This window comes from Lissotriton vulgaris, chromosome 7, assembly GCF_964263255.1.
Source record: "Lissotriton vulgaris chromosome 7, aLisVul1.2, whole genome shotgun sequence".
NCBI classification, from domain to species: Eukaryota; Metazoa; Chordata; class Amphibia; order Caudata; family Salamandridae; genus Lissotriton; species Lissotriton vulgaris.
In genome coordinates this window covers 92,230,410-92,250,811 of record NC_141695.1, presented here as the reverse complement: position 1 = coordinate 92,250,811, position 20,402 = coordinate 92,230,410, and positions in this window count along the sequence as shown.

The window sequence follows — 20,402 nt, the reverse complement described above, 5'->3', positions numbered from 1 at the left end:
TCGCACTTTGCTACGTGCAGTTTGCGTAGTGCGAAGTTGCTCAAACTTCAAGAACTACGCAAGAGTAGCATAGTGCTTTGCCCAGGCCTATGCCTAATGTGTTTAGGCCCAAAGTCACGCACGCTAATATATTGCATAACTGTGTTTCTATGCCTATGGTGATACATCATACCATTTTGCCTAATGGTATGCTTTATACCTTGTGCCCACTATTCCTAGGCCTAATGTTTACGTCTATTTGGATGCTGTAATTATACCAATGGTTTTGTGCAGGATAGGCCTCTCACGGAAATGCCAGGGTGTCTCCAAAATTTCTTGAATCATAATGTTTTTCCCCCAAGGTTACACTGATGGTATTGTGCATAATGTGCCTGATGCCGACTACTAATGTTGGGCAAGGATGGTTTAGGTTCTATCGGTTCTCATGCGTTTATGCCAAAGGGGAGGCCAAATACCATACAATGAGATTTTCATTCTACGCCTAATGTTCTTTTTACAGATGATGCTAATGTGGTATGCTTAAAGGTGTTCATGCCAAGGTACTGAGCAGAGTTCAGTTATTCCCCAGTAGGTGTGCACTGCTTCCGGTTATCATTATTGATGAACGTTACATTCATTCTTCCTGTGTAAATGTGATGGTTGCAGTACCGGCCCGATTGGCCCTGCCCTGTAAACAGTCCCCCTCATACATTACTACTGGGTGCCATTTGGCACTGTGTTCACCCCTGTGATTACCACTTGCTGTGTTGTGCATAATACATATGCTGTTTTTCACATAAACTGGTGTGGTCTCTATTTGTAGTATGGCTTGTGTGTCGTCTGTGTGTACTGCGTTGATGCTTTGCATATTTCCTCTGGAGTCTAGCCCACCCGCTCTGCACCACGCTACCCCATTTCTAACGTTGGTGTTCAGCGTTGGGATAGGACTTGTGTTTGCATAGTACCACAGCAACAACAGGTTGCACTGCAAACTGAGCATTTGAAATAATAACAGGTTTTATGGGATTCTTTTTTTTTCGGATTTTGTTGCACCCTGAAAGTGTCATTTTGTATTGTGCCCTCCTGTTAGCAGCTTTTGCACCTAGGTCCCTTGTCTTGCACTGTGTCTTTGTTTCTTGCTAAAATGGAATCTGCCTTTGATTTTGACCATTTGTTTAAGTACAGAGTGGCAGAGTGGAGAGGGTTCTGTGAGGAGAGAGACATAACAGTAAGTGGGTGAATCACCAAGCCACGGCTTCAGGGATTCCTGATTCATTGGCAAGAGGATGAATGGGACCGGTAGCAATATGATACAGAAAGGGCCCTGGCTGGATGCCAAGAGGGTGGTCCTAAGGAGCCTGAGCAGGAGGTAGAAAATGACAGGGCGGGGCCACCAGTAGGTAGTGAGGACCCCATAGATAAGGAGTCCTTGGCTGGGTCCAGTCCTGGGGGCATTACCCCATCCCTTTCCCTGTCCCCAGAAGAGTGGGTAGATAGGAGGGAAGAAATGGAGCATCAACTGGCTTTGGAGTGGCTCAGGTTAGAGCACGCCAAGGAGTAAGGGTGGAGGAGAAGAGGCTAAGAAGGTCCTAGCGTAGGAGAGGATGGCAGAGAGGTCCTTCGCCAGGAAGAGACTAGCTCAGGTGGGTAGGTTGTCCCCTGAGAGTGGTTTCAAGAGTCTGGATTCACCAGTGAGGGTGGGATCCATTGGTGGCAGCGAGAGTGATTCCAGTGCAGGGAGCGCAACTACTGGTGGTAGTGGTACTGACGGTTGTACTGGTGGTGGTAGTACTGGTGGTGGTAGTGGTACTGGTGGCACTGGTACTGGTGGTGGTGGTACTGGTGGCACTGGTGTTGGTAGTGGTGACAATAGTGGTGGTACTGTTGTGGTACTGGTGGTGCTACTTGTGGTGGTGATACTGGTGGTGGTACTAGTAGTGGTGGTGGCACTGGTGGTGGTACTGGCGGTGGTGGTAATGGTGGTGTTACTGGTGGTACTAGTGGTGGAGGTGGTAATGGTAATGGTGATGGTGATGGTATTGGTGGTGGTGGTTCTACTGGTGGTGGTAGTTGCAGTGGTGTAATGCTGGTGGTACTGGGGTGGTAGTACTGGTGGTAGTGGTACTGGTGGTACTAGTAATGGTGGTGGTACTGGTGTTGGTAGTGGTGGTGGCATTGGTACTTGTGGTGATGGTAGTGATACTGTTGGTAGTACTGGTGGTGGTACTGGTAGTACTGGTAGTGATGGTACTGTTGGTGGTGGTACTGGAGGTACTGGTACTAGTGGTACTGGTGGTAGTACTGGTACTGGTGGTACAGGTGGTGGTGGCACTGGTTGTTCTGGTTGTACTGGTGGTGGTTCTGAGGTGGTGGTAGTAGTGGCAGTGGTACTGATGTTGGTGGTACTGGTGGTGGTGGTACTCGTGGTGGTGGTAGTACTGGTGATCGTGGTAGTACTGGCGGTGGTACTGGTGGTAGTGGTACTGATGGTGGTGGTATTGGTGGTGGTACTGGTGGTACTGATGGTGGTGGTACATTTGGTACTGGTTGTGGTACTGTTGGTGGTACTGGTGGTACTGGTGGTGCTACTTGTGGTGGTGATACTGGTGGTGGTACTAGTAGTGGTGGTGGCACTGGTGGTGGCACTGGTGGTGGTACTGGTGGTGGTGGTAATGGTGGTGTTACTAGTGGTACTAGTGGTGAAGGTGGTAATGGTAATGGTGATGGTATTGGTGGTGGTGGTTCTACTGGTGGTGGTAGTTGCAGTGGTGTAATGCTGGTGGTACTGGGGGTGATAGTACTGGTGGTAGTGGTACTGGTGGTACTAGTAATGGTGGTGGTACTGGTGGTGGTAGTGTTGGTGGTATTGGTACTTGTGGTGGTGGTAGTGGTACTGGTGGTAGTACTGGTGGTGGTACTGGTAGTACTGGTAGTGATGGTACTGTTGGTGGTGGTACTGGAGGTACTGGTACTAGTGTTACTGGTGGTAGTACTGGTACTAGTGGTACAGGTGGTGGTGGCACTGGTTGTTCTGGTTGTACTGGTGGTGGTACTGGGGTGGTGGTAGTAGTGGCAGCGGTACTGATGTTGGTGGTACTGGTGGTGGTGGTACTCGTGGTGGTGGTAGTACTGGTGATCATGGTAGTACTGGTGGTGGTACTGGTGGTAGTGGTACTGATGGTGGTGGTACTGGAGGTACTGGTACTAGTGGTACTGGTGGTAGCACTGGTAATGGTGGTACAGGTGGTGGTGGCACTGGTTGTTCTGGATGTACTGGTGGTGGTACTGGGGCGGTGGTACTGGTGGTAGTGGTACTGATGGTGGTGGAAGTGGGATTGGTGGTGGTACTGGTGGTACTGATGGTGGTGGTACATTTGGTACTGGTGGTGGTACTGGTGATGGTGGTACTACTGGTGGTGTTACTGGTGGTGGCACTGGTGGTGGTACTCGTAGTGGTAATTTTACTAGTAGTAGTAGTGGTGTGTTACTGGTGGTAGTAGTGGTGGTGGTGGTTTTGGTACTAGTCGTGGTAGTGGTTGGTGGTAGTGGTGGTGGTAATGGTGATAGTGGTATTAGAACTGGTGGTGGTACTGATGGTGGTTGTGGCGCTGGTGGTGGTACTGGTGGTGATGGTACTGTGGTGGTACTGGTAGTGGTATTTGTGGTGGTGGTGGTACTGGTGATGATGGTGGTACAGGGGGGGGGGGTACTGATGGTGGTGGTACTAGTGGTGGTACTGGGACTGGTGATGGTACTGGTGGTGTTGCTATTCGTAGTGCGGCTGATGGTGATGGTACTTGTGGTGGTGGTACTGGTACAGATGGTACTTGTACTGGTGGTGGTGGTACTGGTGGTGATGGTTGTACTAGTACTGGTGGTGGTACTGGTGGTGGTAGTACTGGTGGTGGTGCTGGTGGTGGTAGTGTTGGTGGTGGTGGTATTGGTGGTGGTACTGGTTGTGGTGCTGGTAGTAGAACTGGTGGTTCTGGTGTTGGTACTGGTAGCACTGGTGGTGGTGGTACTAGTACTAGTGGTACTGGGGGTGGTAGTACAGGGTGGTGGTAGTGATGTTGGGGTGGTCACTGTAGTTGTGGTGGTGCTGGTGGTGGTTGAACAGGTGATGGTGGTGGTACTGTTGGTGGTCGTACTGGTGGTGGTTCTGGTGGTACTGGTGGTGGTAGTACTGGTTGTGGTGGTAGTATTGGTGGTTGTACTGGAGGTAGTAGTACTGGTGGTGGTGGTACTGGTGGTGGTACTGATGGTGGTGGTACTGGTGACACTGGTGGTGGTGGTGCTGGTGGTGGTACTGGTGGTAATGGTACTGTGGCGGTACTGGTAGTGGTACTTATGGTGGTGGTGATACTACTGGTGGTAGTGCTGGTGGTACTGGGGGAGGTACTGGTGGTGGTGATACTAGTGATGGTACTGGTAATGGTGTTGGTACTGGTGGTACTGGTGGTGTTGCTATTGGTAGTGCTGCTAATGGTGATGGTACTGGTGGTGGAACTGGTACTGGTGGTACTGGTACAGGTGGTACTTGTACTAGTGGTGGTGGTACTGCTGCTGGTGGTGGTGGTTCTGTTGGTGCTACTGGTGATGGTGGTGGTACTGGTGGTGGTGGTGGTACTGGTACTGGTGGTGATGGTAGTGGTCATGGTGATACTGTTGGTGGTACTACTGGTAGTGGTGGTAAAGGTAGTGATGGTACTGGTGTTGGTGGTTATACTGGTACTGGTGGTGGTAGTACTGGTGTGGTGCTGGTGGTGGTAGTGTTGGTGGTGGTGGTACTGGTTGTGGTACTGGTGGTAGTACTGGTTGTAGTGGATCTGGTGTTGGTACTAGTAGTACTGGTAGTAAGTGTGGTGGTGGTAATGGTACTAGTGGTACTGGTGGTGGTGGTACTGGTGTTGCTGGTGGTGGTACTGGTGGTGGTGCTACTGGTGGTAGTGATCCTGGGGTGGTCGTTGTAGTTGTGGTGGTACTGGTGGTGGTTGAAATGGTGATGGTGGTGGTCCTGTTGGTGGTGGTACTGGTGGTGGTTCTGGTGGTACTGGTGGTAGTGGTACTCGTGGTGGTGGTAGTATTGGTGGTTGTACTGGAGGTAGTAGTACTGATGGTGGTGGTACTGGTGGTGGTCGTACTGGTGATTCTGGATGTGGTGGTACTGGTGGTGGTACTGGTGGTGGTGGTACTGTCGTTGGTGGTACTGGTGGTGGTAAGTGTGGTGGTACTGGTGGTGGGACTGGTGGTGGTGGTGGTACTTGTGGTGGTGGTGGTGGTGGTAATAGTGGCTGTGGTACTGGTGGTGGTGGTGGTACTGGTGGTGGTGGTACTGGTGGTGGTGGTTGTACTGGTACTGGTGGTGGTGGTGTTACTGGTACTGGTGTTACTGGTTCAGGTGGTACTTGTACTGGTGGCGGTGGTACTGCTGCTGGTGGTGATGGTTCTGCTGGTGGTACTGGTGGTGATACTGGTGGTTGTGGTGGTATTGGCCGTGGTGGTACTGTTGGTGGTACTACTGGTAGTGGTGGTACTGGTGGTGATGGTACTAGTGGTGGTGGTTGTACTGGTACTGGTGGTGGGACTGGTTTTGGTAGTACTGGTGGTGGTGCTAGTGTTGGTAGTTTTGGTGGTGGTGGTACTGGCGGTGGTACTGGTTGTGGTACTGGTGGTAGTACTGGTGTTGGTGGTTCTGGTGTTGATACTGGTAGTGCTGGTTTTACTGGTGGTGGTGGTACTGGTGTTGCTGGTGGTGGTACTGGTGGTGGTGCTACTGGTGGTAGTGATACTTGGGTGGTCATTTTAGTTGTGGTGGTACTGGTGGTGCTTGAAATGGTGATGGTGGTGGTACTGTTGGTGGTGGTACTGGTGGTGTTTCTGGTGGTACTGGTGGTAGTGATACTGGTGGTGGTGGTACTTGGTGGTGGTGGTTGTATTGGTTGTTGTACTGGAGGTAGTAGTACTGGTGGTTGTGGTACTGGTGGTGGTCGTACTGGGGATACTGGTGGTGGTAGTGGTAGTGGTTGTGGTGATACTGTTGGTGATGGTACTGGTGGTGGTGGTTGTACTAGTACTGGTGGTGGTATACTGGTGGCGATGCTGGTGGTGGTAGTGTTGGTGGTGGTGGTACTGGTGGTGGTACTGGTTGTGGTACTGGTGGTAGTACTGGTGTTGGTGGTTCTGGTGTTGGTACTGGTAGTGCTGGTTTTACTGGTGGTGGTGGTACTGGTGTTGCTGGTGGTGGTACTGGTGGTGGTGCTACTGGTGGTAGTGATACTTGGATGGTCATTGTAGTTGTGGTGGTACTGGTGGTGCTTGAAATGGTGATGGTGGTGGTACTGTTGGTGGTGGTACTGGTGGTGTTTCTGGTGGTACTGGTGGTAGTGATACTGGTGGTGGTGGTACTTGGTGGTGGTGGTTGTATTGGTTGTTGTACTGGAGGTAGTAGTACTGGTGGTTGTGGTACTGGTGGTGGTCGTACTGGGGATACTGGTGGTGGTAGTGGTAGTGGTTGTGGTGATACTGTTGGTGATGGTACTGGTGGTGGTGGATGTACTAGTACTGGTGGTGGTATACTGGTGGCGATGCTGGTGGTGGTAGTGTTAGTGGTACTGGTGGTGGTACTGGTTGTGGTACTGATGGTAGTACTGGTGGTACTGGTGGTGGTGATACTGGTACTAGTGGTACAGGTGGTGGTGGTTCTGGTGGTGGTGGTACTGGTGTTGCTGGTGGTGGTACAGGTGAAGGTGCTACTGGTGGTAGGGATACTGGGGTGGTCCTTGTAGTTGTGGTGGTACTGGTGGTGGTCCTGGTGGTGGTGGTACCGGTGGTGGTACTGGTACTTGTTGTGGTGCTACTGATGGTGGTGGTAGTAAAAGTAGTGGTGGTACTGGTGGTGGTGGAACTGGTGGGGGTGGTGGTGGTACTGGAGGTGGTGGTACTGCAGGTGATGGTACTGGTAGTAGTGGTACTGGTGGTGGTACTGTTGGTGTACTGGTGGTGGTACTGCTGGGAGTGGTGGTACTGGTGGTGATGGTGGTACTGGTGGTGGCGGTACTGGTGGTGGAGGTACTAGTGGTAGTGGTACTCGTGATGGTACTGGTGGTGATGGTACTGGTGTTGGTGGTACTGGTGGTGGTAATGGTGGCACTGGTGGAGGTACTGGTGTTGGTGGTACTGGTAGTGGGACTGGTGGTGGTACTGGTGGTAGTACTGGGGGTGGTGGTGGTTCTGGGGCCGGTGGTAGTAGTAGTGGTGGTAATGGTGGTGGTGGAACTGGTGGTGGTGGTACTTGTGGTGGTACTGGTGGTGGTGGTGGCACTGGGGGTGGTGGTAGTAGTAGTGGTGGTAATTGTGGTGGTGGAACTGGTGGTGGTAATGGTTATAGTGGTGGTACTGGTGGTGGTGGTACTGGTGGTGGTATTGGTGGTAGTGGTTCTGCCGTAATTTGACAGTGAACGGGTTAGCGTTAAGCTTTGCTACACAAATTTCCCCTTAACTTGACTATGGTGCTCGGAAGCCATTTTGAAAACACTGGCGTCCATTTTATATGAGCGCGTTGCCTCATGGTCAGCATGCCCTTTTGTCCTTTCTCTTTACCACTGACCACTTAAACTTGCCCAGCAACAGGCTATTTTTAGTATTGGTCAAGCTTGCACATGCGCAGTTAAACCCTCCGTATTAGTGGACAGTAATTTCTTAGGAATGTTCTCCAAACTGACCAGTGGTATTGTAACCCCTCCCATGAGTTGGCTGTGTTCCAAAAATGACCTTATATGTACCTAAACTGAGTAAATGTGTTCCGCCTACTCTTTTTATGGCTGTAAAGCTGTATAAAAGAGGTCCCACATCGATGTTCGTGTGATACTTCTTGCATTGCCGAAGGGTGCTGTAGGAATGTACCACCACCCCATGGGGGCCTAATAAACTTGTCTTTTGCATTTTCCAGTTTCCGTGGCAACGTCTGTTTTATGGTGTAGCGGGTTTTGCGGAATATGTAGGCCTGGAGAAACCAATACCACAAATTGGCGTCCACGAAGGGACTCATCGGCGACTCGGATGCCCGAAGGAGAGGTCGTGACGAAGGATTGGAAACTCGCCATGGACGCGTACGCTGCCACTGAGTGACCCGAGTCTTGGCACCCACGGTGTTTTCTTCCTTTCCTTCTGATCTGACCTTCCAGGTGGCGCCGGTCCTCGACTGAGGTCCTGCTCGTTCAAGTTATCGTACAGTGCCGGTTTGGCTGATTCGATTAACCCTTTGGATGCTCATGACTAGCTCAGCTCGTCATGAGGCACAGTTGAACTGTGCTGATGACGAGCTGAGCTCGTCATGAACAATAGGATTCATCAAATATCAGCACAGGAGGGTAAAATGCACAGCAGCCAAGGTGTTAAAGAACTTGGCAGTTGGAACCTGGATATTTGAGAATTTGGTAAGCTTGTGATTGGTAAGATTGTTTATGGACGCTTACTGTGGCTCTTTGAATACGTTTTGAGTTAGCTAACATTTGGTTCTATGATTTGAATTATATGTGCAGTGCACTCCACATAGGCGGGCATGCGGAGATATTTCTCTAACTTTGTCTTTGTTTGAACGGCACACCTTGTGTGAAGTATATTAAGTGCCATTTTTGTGATATCGCGTTTCTGTGATATTTTGACACGCCTGTTTTAAGCACACTCCGAGAGATGTGCTGTCTTGGAAAAGGTACCAATTATCGACTAAATGAATCTCAGCCGGCTTCCCCAGAGGGGACCCCTAATCGCGAAATGTACATTAAATTTGGCATTTCCTCTATTCTATACAGTACATTGTGGCACAGTTATACTAAATCTGATCCCTAATTACAATGGCCACTACATGGGTCGTTTGATTTACGAAAGGTTCAGTATGTGGAGCAATGTTTGTTTCAGCGCAGGTCTAGACAAGATATGTCTGATTGTGTACGTATGTGGGAGAAAGCGGTGCGTGAGCGAATGAAGCGTGAACTAGCCTTGGCGGACAAAGAGCAGCGGAAGGCTGCTCGGGATAAGGCTTTACAGCTGGAGGAGAAAGAATTGCAGGAGAAGAAAGAGAGGGAGGCACGGGAACGCAATTTGCAAATGAATGGTCAATTTCCTATTCGACGTCCTCTTCATCCTGTCCTTACTAATGAAATTGATGATTTTTCATTATTAGATCGTTGCCCGCCTCCGTATGTTCTACCTACGGCCCCAGATGAGGTTTCGGACGGAGATGATCGAGGGAGTAGTCGTGTTAGGTTAAATGCCAGTGAGACTGCGGAACTGCGCAGTTTTGCCCGGAAACTCAATTTGAACGAAAGAACTATGTCAGAGATTAATGACCAAATGAGTAGGTGGTCTGAGCAAGAACGGTTGTATTTTTTGGGTCAGTTTGGAGACGAGGTTGTAGAACGATTTAGGAAAAATTCAAATGATTTAGAGACTAAGGATGTATCAGTTGGTCGTGAGAACATGCGTAAAGGTCTCTTTGTTATTACAGATGCGGATCGGTTTTTCCAATGGTTGGTCCAGCTACGGGATGAGGCGTCAAGATTACGGGAAGCAAGGAAAGAATCAGAGGCGCCTGCGCCGGGATCGACGGAGATATACAAAGAGTGTTCTATCTTTGGAGCAGATAAGAGTTCTACGGTTCATGTTATGCCTATGCGTGAAGCTGCACCTTTGTATGTCCCTCCTAAAGGGCAAGGTACAAGCGATGATAAATTCTCTGGGGATGCAAAGGGTTATTTTATATATAATTGGGTTTATACACCATGGACTAGAGCAGATGTTATGGCACTGAAAAATGCTTTGCCTGACCCCCGTAAGAATCCAGCAGCTTTCTATGAAGGAGTGGAAGGGGCTATCTCTTCGTGTGTTATGAAGCTGGTTGATATTGACCTTTTCTTCGGGTTAATACTGCCTCCTGATATGTGGAGGGCGATTCGTAAGTTCGATGATCAAGCGATCCTGGGGGCGGATTGGAAAACTTTATCCCAAGCTGATTTAGACAGGGAGCCTGCATGTAAGCCATGTCAATTAATCTTAGATCTTCCGACGGCTATTTTGAATAAATTAAAAACGCTCGTTCCCCCTAAAAAGATACACTGGACCATGCTAGCTTCTTGTAAACAGAGGGCGGATGAGTCGGTGTCTGATTTCTTCTCACGTTTTGAAGAAGCATTTCACGACTATAGCGGGCAGTTACTAACAGAAGACATGGGTAGACATTTGTTCGTTGATAAGTATGTAGCGAATCTCTTACCGGAGATTTCGAAATGCTTAAAGACTAGTGAAAGTTCTTGGACCACTGCGACCCCTGCTTCTTTATTGACTATGGCTCAGTATTATGAGCGACAGGAATTGGAGGCTAAATAAAGTACTGATAAGAAAGCAAAGGAATTAAAGACGAAAGTGATGTTAGCTCAGGTTTATGCTACACAGCCAAGAGGGAACGATAGAGGTAGGCGTGGATCGTACAGTACGTCTTCTGGTCGTACCGACATTGCTGAGGATCAGTGTGCATACTGTAAAGAGTTTGGACATTGGGCCTCAGATTGTCCGGTGCTTCGTGAACAACGTAATCAGCGTGGTCGAGGAGGTGGAAGGACACGGAATAGTTATTCAGGAGCGAGGGGTGGAGCAAGTGATCGCAGCAGGATTGAAGCGAGGGGTCGTGGTCAGGCTGATAATAATACTTTTGATCGACGGAATCAGTATCAGATATCGGTGGGTGAGAATGTGGAGTCTCAGGACTATGTACATGCATAGGATTGCGAAGGATGGGGTGTGGAATCAGTTGAAGTACCAGTAGATCAAAGAGGACCATATGTATCAGCGGGCGTTTTGGGTTCTATTGATCAATCCCTGGTTGATACAGGAGCTACTCGTAGCGCTCTGTCTAAAAATGTGGTTCCAAGGGCTCCCCTGTCTGGCGAAACGATGACATCAATATGGTTTGATGGAACACCCTCTCTTAGCCCATTGTCATAACCTCTTACATTTTACAATGACAGATTCTTTGGTCTGTGCCCGTTCTTATTTTCAAGAAACACTCCAGACAATATTATGGGAATAGATTTGCTCAAATACTTTCGAGCAACAATAAGCTGCGCTCCTGAAGGAGTGCGAGTTATTTTGAATGACAATTACCCAGATATAGAGAGATTGTGTACTATGCAAGAAATTGAAGCGTTGGCCTCTCTCCCACAAATGTTATGGGCTACTTCAGACACGGATGCGGGACAGATGCTTATTCCCCCTATTCGAATAACTGTCAAGGAGGGAGCGTCTCTGCCTCGTGTACCGCAGTATAAAATCTCCAGGGAGGGTGAAGTTGCCTTAACTCATATTGTACACAACTTGATTATTGCAGGCGTTGTGGAGGAAGTTCCCTATAATGTCTGTAACAGCCCTATTCTTCCGATTTTAAAGAAAGATACCGATGATAAAATCTATCGATTTATTATTGACTTGAGAGAAATTAACAAGATAGTAGTGCCCCAGTACCCAGTGGTGTCTGATATTACAACTTTACTTACTTTGATTCCGCCCACTGCGACCACGTTTACCGTGATTGAACTAAAAAATGCTTTCTTTTCCATTCCCATCCATCCTGATTGCAGATATCTATTTGGCTTCACATTAAATAATAAATCGTATAGATTTTGTCGAGTTCCTAAAGGCTATACAGAAAGTCCTAGCATTTATAGCCAGGCTTTAAAAAGACAGCTCGATTCTTTTGATTTGCAGTCTGGAGTGGCTCTTATTCAGTATGTCGATGACATTCTACTTGCAGCAGACACGCAAGAACAATCTGAGGAGAGTACTCTTGCTTTGCTCTCCTTTCTTGCTCAGAACAATCACAAGGTTTCTAGGAAAAAGCTTCAATATTGTAGACCAAAGGTGACCTACCTCGGTCATCTTTTGTCTAAGGAGGGACGTGCATTGACATCTGATCGAATCCAAGCAATTTTAGATACACCAGTCCCCCGCACTCAGAGAGATGTGCGCGCTTTTATAGGCTTAACGTCTTTTTGTAGACAGTGGATAATGGGATTTTCACATATTATAAAGTCTTTGTTAGCACAATTGTCCAAAAATACACCAATGCCCCTTGAATGGACACATGAATGTCAGAATGCTTTTGAACAATTGAGGCAAGCCCTTTGTTCTGCAGCAGTGTTAGGTGCACCAGATTATACGAAGATTTTCACATTGTATGTACATGAGAAGGATGGGTGTGCATTGTCAGTCCTAGTGCAGACACACGGGGATAAACAGAGACCTTGCGCGTATTTCTCAGCAACACTTGATCCCGTAGCACGAGGATTACCTGGGTGTTTTCGAGCAGTTGCAGCAACAGCAGTGGCCATACGACAGAGTGAGGGAATAGTCTTGTCACACAAATTGTTGGTGTTAGTTCCCCATGCGGTAGACGCTCTGTTAAACCAAACAAAAACTTGTTACTTACGAGTGCACGTTTAACAGGATATGAGCTCACACTGTTGGCGCCGCATATCACATTAAAGAGATGTGCTACTCTGAACCCTGCTACTTTATTGCCGTATCCAGTTGCTGAGGGCCAGGAGGAAGAACACCATGATTGTGTTTTCCTGACTGAAGAACAAACAAAGGGTCGTGTCGACTTACAGGATACGCCACTTCCAGATGTGGATGGGGAACTGTGGGTTGATGGATCGTGTTTGAGGCTGCCAGATGGTACAACTTCCGCAGCATATGCGATCACGACACTTAAGACAGTGGTAGAAGCAGCACGAATACCACAGAAATCGGCCCAAGCGGCGGAATTGATAGCCCTAACAAGAGCATGTGAATTAAGCGCTGGTTTATGTGTGAACATCTACACTGATAGCCGGTACGCCTTTGGAGTAGCGCATGATTTTGGCCTACTCCGGAGAGAGCGAGGGTTTTTGACTTCACACGGAATGCATATCATGCACGGAGAACTAGTGCGTGATCTTTTGAATGCGTTACTATGTCCAAAGAAAGTGTCGATAATCAAATGCAGTGCACATAAGAAAGTGGTAGACAAAGTAGGACAAGGAAACGCCTTTGCAGATTGCATAGCGAGGGAAACGGCTATGTTACGAAATGCCTCGCCAATGTATGTAGTGAAATCGCAGGCTGAGCGATGGCATGATGCTAGAGAAGAGATACTAGACATTCAGAAATCAGCGTCTGAAGCAGAACTCGCAACCTGATCAACGGAGGGAGTGCTGGATGATGAGGGTTGTTGGAGAAGCAAAGATATGGAAAGATGGAAATTGCCTGCAGCTTACTTGCAAGCAATGGTCCAAATGACACATGGATTGGCACATGTTGGAGCTCTCGCAATCACTAAATTGCTTACGCGAGTCTGGGAGCATCCTGAGAATGCCAATACGGCCAAAAGAGTAGTGCAGACCTGTCTGATATGCTTGCTGCACAATCCTGCTAAAGGGACGTATACTCCGAAAGGAGGGTTTGTTCCACCTACTGCACCATTCGAAGTACTACAAATGGATTACATCCAGCTTGAGCGTTGCAATAACCTTAAATATGTCTTAGTGGTGGTGTGTGCTTTCACTAAATGGATTGAGGCCTTCCCCACGAAGGATAATACAGCGCTGACAACAGCTAAGGTTTTGCTCAAAGAGTACTTCCCCCGCTATGGTGTTTGTAAATTTTTGTGGAGCGATAATAGTCCTCATTTTGTTGGGAAAATTGTGGAATACGTGATGAAGGGATTGGGAATTCAGCAGAAATTTCATGCTGTATTTCATCCGCAGTCAGCAGGTCTTGTGGAAAGGTATAATGCTACTCTGAAATTGAAGCTAGCAAAGATCGTGGCATCCACATGTTTGAAATGGCCGGATGCTCTGCCTCTGGCATTGCTATCTATCAGATCAGTGCCCCATTCCCGAACTGGCCTCACACCTTATGAAGTGGTGTTTGGAAGGCCTATGAATATATGGGGAGTTCCGAAGCCTCGATTGTTACATAATGTGTCTTGTATAAAGATGAACGATTATTTGGCACGATTAACAAATGATTTACTTTCCATTCATCAACAGGTTCGAGAAGCGCTCTCCGACAATTCCATTGGAGAGGCTCACAATCTTCGTCCTGGCCACTACGTGATGGTCCGGTCCTTTGAGAGAACAAACAGCTTGGAGCCGAGGTGGCGTGGACCCGAGCAAGTGCTATTAGCGACTCGTACGGCTGTGCGAGTTACGAACAAGAAACAGTGGGTGCATTCCACTCATTGTCGCCACGTCTCTCCGGACCTGGTGAATGCAACTGTGTTGTCTGATTATCGAGATATCTTGGACGAGGAGAAGAGCCCAGCTGTTACGTCTACTGAATTGGGGGAGCCTTCCCGGACCACACTGTCTCTGGTAGAGAGAGATACAATCTACGACCAAGAGAAGCAGTTGTTTTGTGCGAGACTGGTTGAGTTACCGCTCCAGGTTTGTGAAACAGAAGCCGGGAATATCAAGGGGGGGATCAGTTCTGCCAAGTGTAGCGACACCCGTCTTGAATCTCGGAGAAGCAACCAACGGCTACCTCGGAGCTCAGCACTCATATTTTTATTTTTTAGTTGCTTACTTTTTTGAGACATTTTGAACTTTGAACTATGGCATCTTCTACAATGCGAAATAAGAGAATTCTTGGCGCAGTACTCTTTGTTATGACAATTGTGGTGATAGCAGTGATAGCTTGGGTGGTAGAACTACTGGTGCCGGCAAGAGAACATTTATTGCCAACTACCCCAATTCCATCAGAACATTTTCATTTTACTTTGCCTTATCATGAAGAACGACATAGACAGACTTATCTGAATAATAGTTTCATCCAGATTCTGCATCACACCTATAATATGACGAACACTTCGAACTGTTGGGTATGTGGGATGTTGCCTGGACATCAAAAGAAAGGAGGCACTCAGCTTATCCCAATCCCATTCTCTCACAATGGTTCTTGTAATGCTTGGTATACACTTTTATTCACTTTGCGATGGCCGACAAAAGGTGGACTACTTTTCCGACTAAATAAGGTCTGCTTTAATGACCGAGATGGTTATCCACAAGCTGAAGGAACTAAATTTGAATGGGAAGAATATCGACCAGATAATGTATCTTCACCACCAATTTATACTAACCAAAGAAATGTAAATGTGTCCAGCCTGCATGTAATCACAGTCATTGATACGAAAGCTGATTTGTGTGTACGAAATAAAGGTACAATCCCAGTAGGAAGAAGTGAATGTAACACTACTCTCACCTTTGACACTCCAAATGGTATCACCTTTGTGGCTTCACGAAACACTTACTTTATCTGTGGAAATAAAGGTTATCACTGTCTCCCTATAGGATGGTTAGGAACATGCTATGTATCCTTTGCATTACCCCCTGTGTTTATTGCCCCACCTATTTACCATAATGACTTCATTTTGTACCATGATTTTATATTGAATAGAGTGAAGAGAGCATTAGCTCTCGATGATATAGACCAGACTCATACTTCTCTGCAGCAGTATGTCGATTTTAATTTAGGTCTTTTCTCATTTGTTGGGGCTGCTTTAAATAGCAGAAAAATTAGACGACTGACACTTGTTGTAGAAGCTGTTGCTAATGAGACAGTTTTTGCTTTAGGGAATTTGACTGAGGAACTTCAAATTACCAGGATTGTAACGCTCCAGAACCGAATGGTTCTAGATGTAGTATTAGCTGATCGTGGGGGTGCATGCCGCATTATCGGAAGTAGTTGCTGTGTGTACGTGCCAGATAATTCACCCTCTGTATATGACGCAATTTCTAAGTTGCATAAAATAGCTGCTGAGATACATCCTGATAATGGTACTTGGACATTTTCGGGATGGTTTTGGACGTCACTTAGTACTTGGGGTTGGAAGTTGCTGACTATCCTATGTGTAATAATTGGGATACTGTTCTTTCTATGTCTCTGCATTCAATGTGGCCCTATGTTATGTTCCATGTGCCTTTCTGCTTGTATCCCATCCAAATGAGCTATTGTCAAGAATGAACAAATGATTCATAGAGAAGTAGCAAATATTATGTCCATTGATATCGATGATGAATACCCTGATTATGTCCACTATGAGGTAGCTTCAGCTAAACGCTAAAAGGGTCGTCTGTCGTAATTTGACAGTGATCGGGTTAGCGTTAAGCTTTGCTACATGAATTTCCCCTTAACTTGACTATGGTGCTCGGAAGCCATTTTGAAAACACTGGCGTCCATTTTATATGAGCGCATTGCCTCGTGGTCAGCATGCCCTTTTGTCCTTTCTCTGTACCACTGACCACTTAAACTTGCCCAGCAACAGGCTATTTTTAGTATTGGTCAAGCTCGCACATGCGCAGTTAAACCCTCTGTATTAGTGGACAGTGATTTCTTAGGAATGTTCTCCAAACTGACCAGTGGTATTGTAACCCCTCCCATGAGTTGGCTGTGTTCCAAAAATGACCATATATGTACCTAAACTGAGTAAATGTGTTCCGCCTACTCTTTTTATTGCTGTAAAGCTGTATAAAAGAGGTCTCACATCGATGTTCGGTGTGATACTTCTTGCATTGCCGAAGGGTGCTGTAGGAATGTACCACCACCCCATGGGGTCCTAATAAACTTGTCTTTTGCATTTTCCAGTTTCCGTGCCAACGTCTGTTTTATGGTGTAGCGGGTTTTGCGGAATATGTAGGCCTGGAGAACCCAATACCACAGTACTGTTTGTGGTACTGGTAGTGGTTGTGGTGGTACTGGCAGTGACTGTGGTACTGGTTGAGGTGGTACCAGCGGTGTTGATACAGGTTGTGGTACTGGTGGTGGTACTGGTAGTACTGGTACTGGTAGTGGTGCTACTGGTAGTGGGATTGGTGGTGGTACTGGTGGTAGTACTGGTGGTGATGATGGTTCTTGCGGTGGTACTGGTAGTACTTGTGGTGGTTTTACTGGTGGTGTTGGTACTGGTACTAGTGGTACTGGTCGTGGTTGTACTGCTGGTGGTGGTGGTACTGGTGATAGTGGTAGTGGTACAGGTGGTGGTAGTGGTACTGTTAGTGGTGGTAGTACTGGTGGTTTTACTAGTGGTGGTGACACTGGTGGTGGTACTGGTGGTAGTGGTACTGTTTGTGGTTCTGATGGTGGTTGTGGTACTGGTAGAGGTGGTACTGGCGGTGTTGATACGGGTGGTAGTACTGGTTGTACTGGTACTGGTAGTATTGCTACTGGTTGTGTTGGTACTGGTGGTAGTGCTGGTGGTACTGGTGGTGGTGGTGGTACTGGTGGTGTTGCTGGTGATAGTGGTTGTGTTGGTACGGGTGATTGTACTGGTGGTACTGGTGGTGATACTGGTGGTTGTGGTAGTGGTACTTGTGGTAGTGGTACTTGCGGTAGTGGTACTGATGGTGGTACAGGGGGTACTAGTAGTGGTGCAGGTGGTGGTACTGATGATGTTAATGGTGGTGGTATTACTGGTAGTGGTGGCAGTTGTGGTGGTGCTGGTGGTGGTATTGGTGGTACTTGTATTAGTGGTACTGGTGCTGGTGGTACTGGTGCTGGTGGTACTGGTGGTGGTAGTGGGGGTGGTACTGGTACTTGTTGTGGTGCTACTGGTGGTGGTGGTAGAACTAGTAGTGATGGTACTGGTGGTGGTGGTGGTACTGGTGGTGGTACTTGAGGTGGTGGTACTGGTGGTAGTAGTACTGGTGGTGGTACTGGTGGTGGTAATAGTTCTGGTGCTTGTATTGGAGGTGGTGGTACTGGTGGTGATGGTACTGCTGATAGTACTGGTGGTGGTGGTGGTACTGGTGTTGGTGGTGGTACTGGTGATGGTGGTACTAGTAGTGGGTGGTACTGGTGGTGCTGGTTCTGGTGGTGGTGGTACTGGTGGTGGTAATAGTAATGGGAATTGTGGTACTGTTGGTGGTACTGGTGGTGGTTGTAATGGTGGTGGTGGTACTGGTAGCGGTGGTGGTGGTACTGGTGGTTGTGGTGGTAGTGTTGGTGGTAGTGCGACTGTTGGTGGTACTGGTGGTAGTGCTTGTGGTGGTTCTGGTGGTGGTACTGGTAGTACTGATGGTGGTGGTACTGGTGGTGGTGGTACTGGTACTAGTGTTACTCATGGTGGTTGTACTACTGGTGGTGGTGGTACTGGTGGTACTGTGGTGGTGGTAGTAGTATTGGTGGTAATGGTGGTTGTGGAACTGGTGGTGGTACTGGTGATAGTGGTGGTACAGGTTGTACTGGTACTGGTGGTAGTCTAATGGTGGTGGTGGTGGTGGAACTGGTAGTGGTGGTAGTACTAGTGGTTGTACTGGAGGTGGTGGTACTGGTGGTGGTACTGGTGGTAGTGGTAACAGAAACATGGATGAATGCCTCTTCAGCCCCGGACATCACCATTGCCATCCCGGAAGGCTATAAGATCATTCGCAAGGACCGTACCGGCCACACAGGAGGAGGCATCGCTATCGTCCACAAGAATTCCATCCGCATCTCAACCAGCTCAGACGTCAATCTCGCCAACTCTGAACACCTTCACTTCCAGATCCACATCGACCCCAAGACCACACTCAGAGGCACCCTCCTTTACAGACCACCAGGACCCCGCGCACAATTTAGTGAAGAGATCACGGACTTCATCACTCCACAAGCGCTCCCCTCCGAGGAATACATCCTTTTGGGAGACCTCAACTTTCACCTTGAAAAGATCAACGACCGCAACACCACCACCGTTCTGGACAACCTCGCAAACCTCGGACTTAAACAACTTGTCACTACCCCCACCCACATCGCAGGTCACACACTCGACCCTATCTTCACCTCCAGCAAGCATGTTTCCTTCAGCCACACCACAGCTCTCCTTTGGACTGACCACAGCTGCGTTCACTTCACCTACAACAAGCCCACATCCAACAACCACCCCCAACCCACTCTGCAAAGAAACTGGAACAAAATCACCATCGACCAGATCTCCTCCTCGCTTCTTCAAAAAACCCCCGCCCACTCCTCAAACCCTGACCAAGCAGCCACCAACCTCACCCAATGGTTATCCAACAGCGCCGACATCCTAGCACCACTGAAAAAACGACAAATCAAACTAGGCAGGAAGAAGGCCTCCTGGTTCAACGATGACCTTAAGAAATCCAAGAAACTCTGTCGCTCCCTCGAGAAGGCTTGGAAAAAAGACCCAACCACCAGCACCAAGGACGCCTTCAAAAACGCCACCCGCATACACCACCAACTAATCCGAAATGCCAAGAAAGCAGCCTTCAAGGACCGTCTAGATAACAACGCCCATAACAGCAAGGAATTATTCAACATCGTCAAGGAATTTACCAATCCCTCAGCCAACTCCAACGACATCACCCCCTCTCAAGCCCTTTGCAACTCCCTAGCCTCATTCTTCCACAAGAAAATTGCAGACATCCACAACAGCTTCGACAACCAACCCGGAGACCAACCCACCCAATCCCCTGCAGGACACCCACCCCCCCTGAACACCTTCAAGGACTGGAAGCCAATCTCAACTGAGGACACCATCCGTCTGATGAATTCTATCCATTCAGGATCCCCCACAGACCCCTGCCCTCACCACATCTTCAACAAAGCAGACTCCATTATTGCACCGCACCTCCGAGACGTCATCAACTGCTCCTTCAACTCCGCAACCTTCCCGGAAAGCTGGAAACATGCCGAACTCAGCGCCCTCCTGAAGAAACCCACAGCTGACCCCACCGAACTCAAAAACTATCGCCCCATCTCGCTCCTTCCATTCCCGGCCAAAGTCATCGAGAAAGCTGTCAACAACCAGCTCGCCGCATTCCTCGAAACCAACAAATCCCTCGACTCTTCACAGTCCGGCTTCCGAGCTAAGCACAGCACCGAAACCGCCCTGATCGCAGCAACAGATGACATTCAAACTCTACTGGACAATGGAGACACAGTCGCCCTCATCCTCCTCGACATCTCCGCAGCATTCGACACAGTCTGCCATAGCACCCTTCTACAGCGCCTCAAAAACATCGGAATCCAAGGAAAAGCTCTGGAATGGATCACCTGGTTCCTCTCCGGAAGAACCCAGAGAGTCCGCCTTCCACCATTCAAGTCAGAGGCTACTGAAGTCATCTGCGGAGTACCTCAAGGATCCTCACTCAGTCCCACCCTCTTCAACATTTACATGAGCCCCCTCGCGGCCATCGCACGCCAACATAACCTCAACATCATCTCCTACGCCGACGACACCCTACTGATCCTATCACTCACCAGAGACCCTAACACGGCCAAAACCAACCTACACGAAGGAATGAAAGAAGTAGCCGAATGGATGAAGCACAGCCGTCTGAAACTGAACTCAGACAAAACAGACGTCCTCATCCTAGGTACCTCCCACTCCGCCT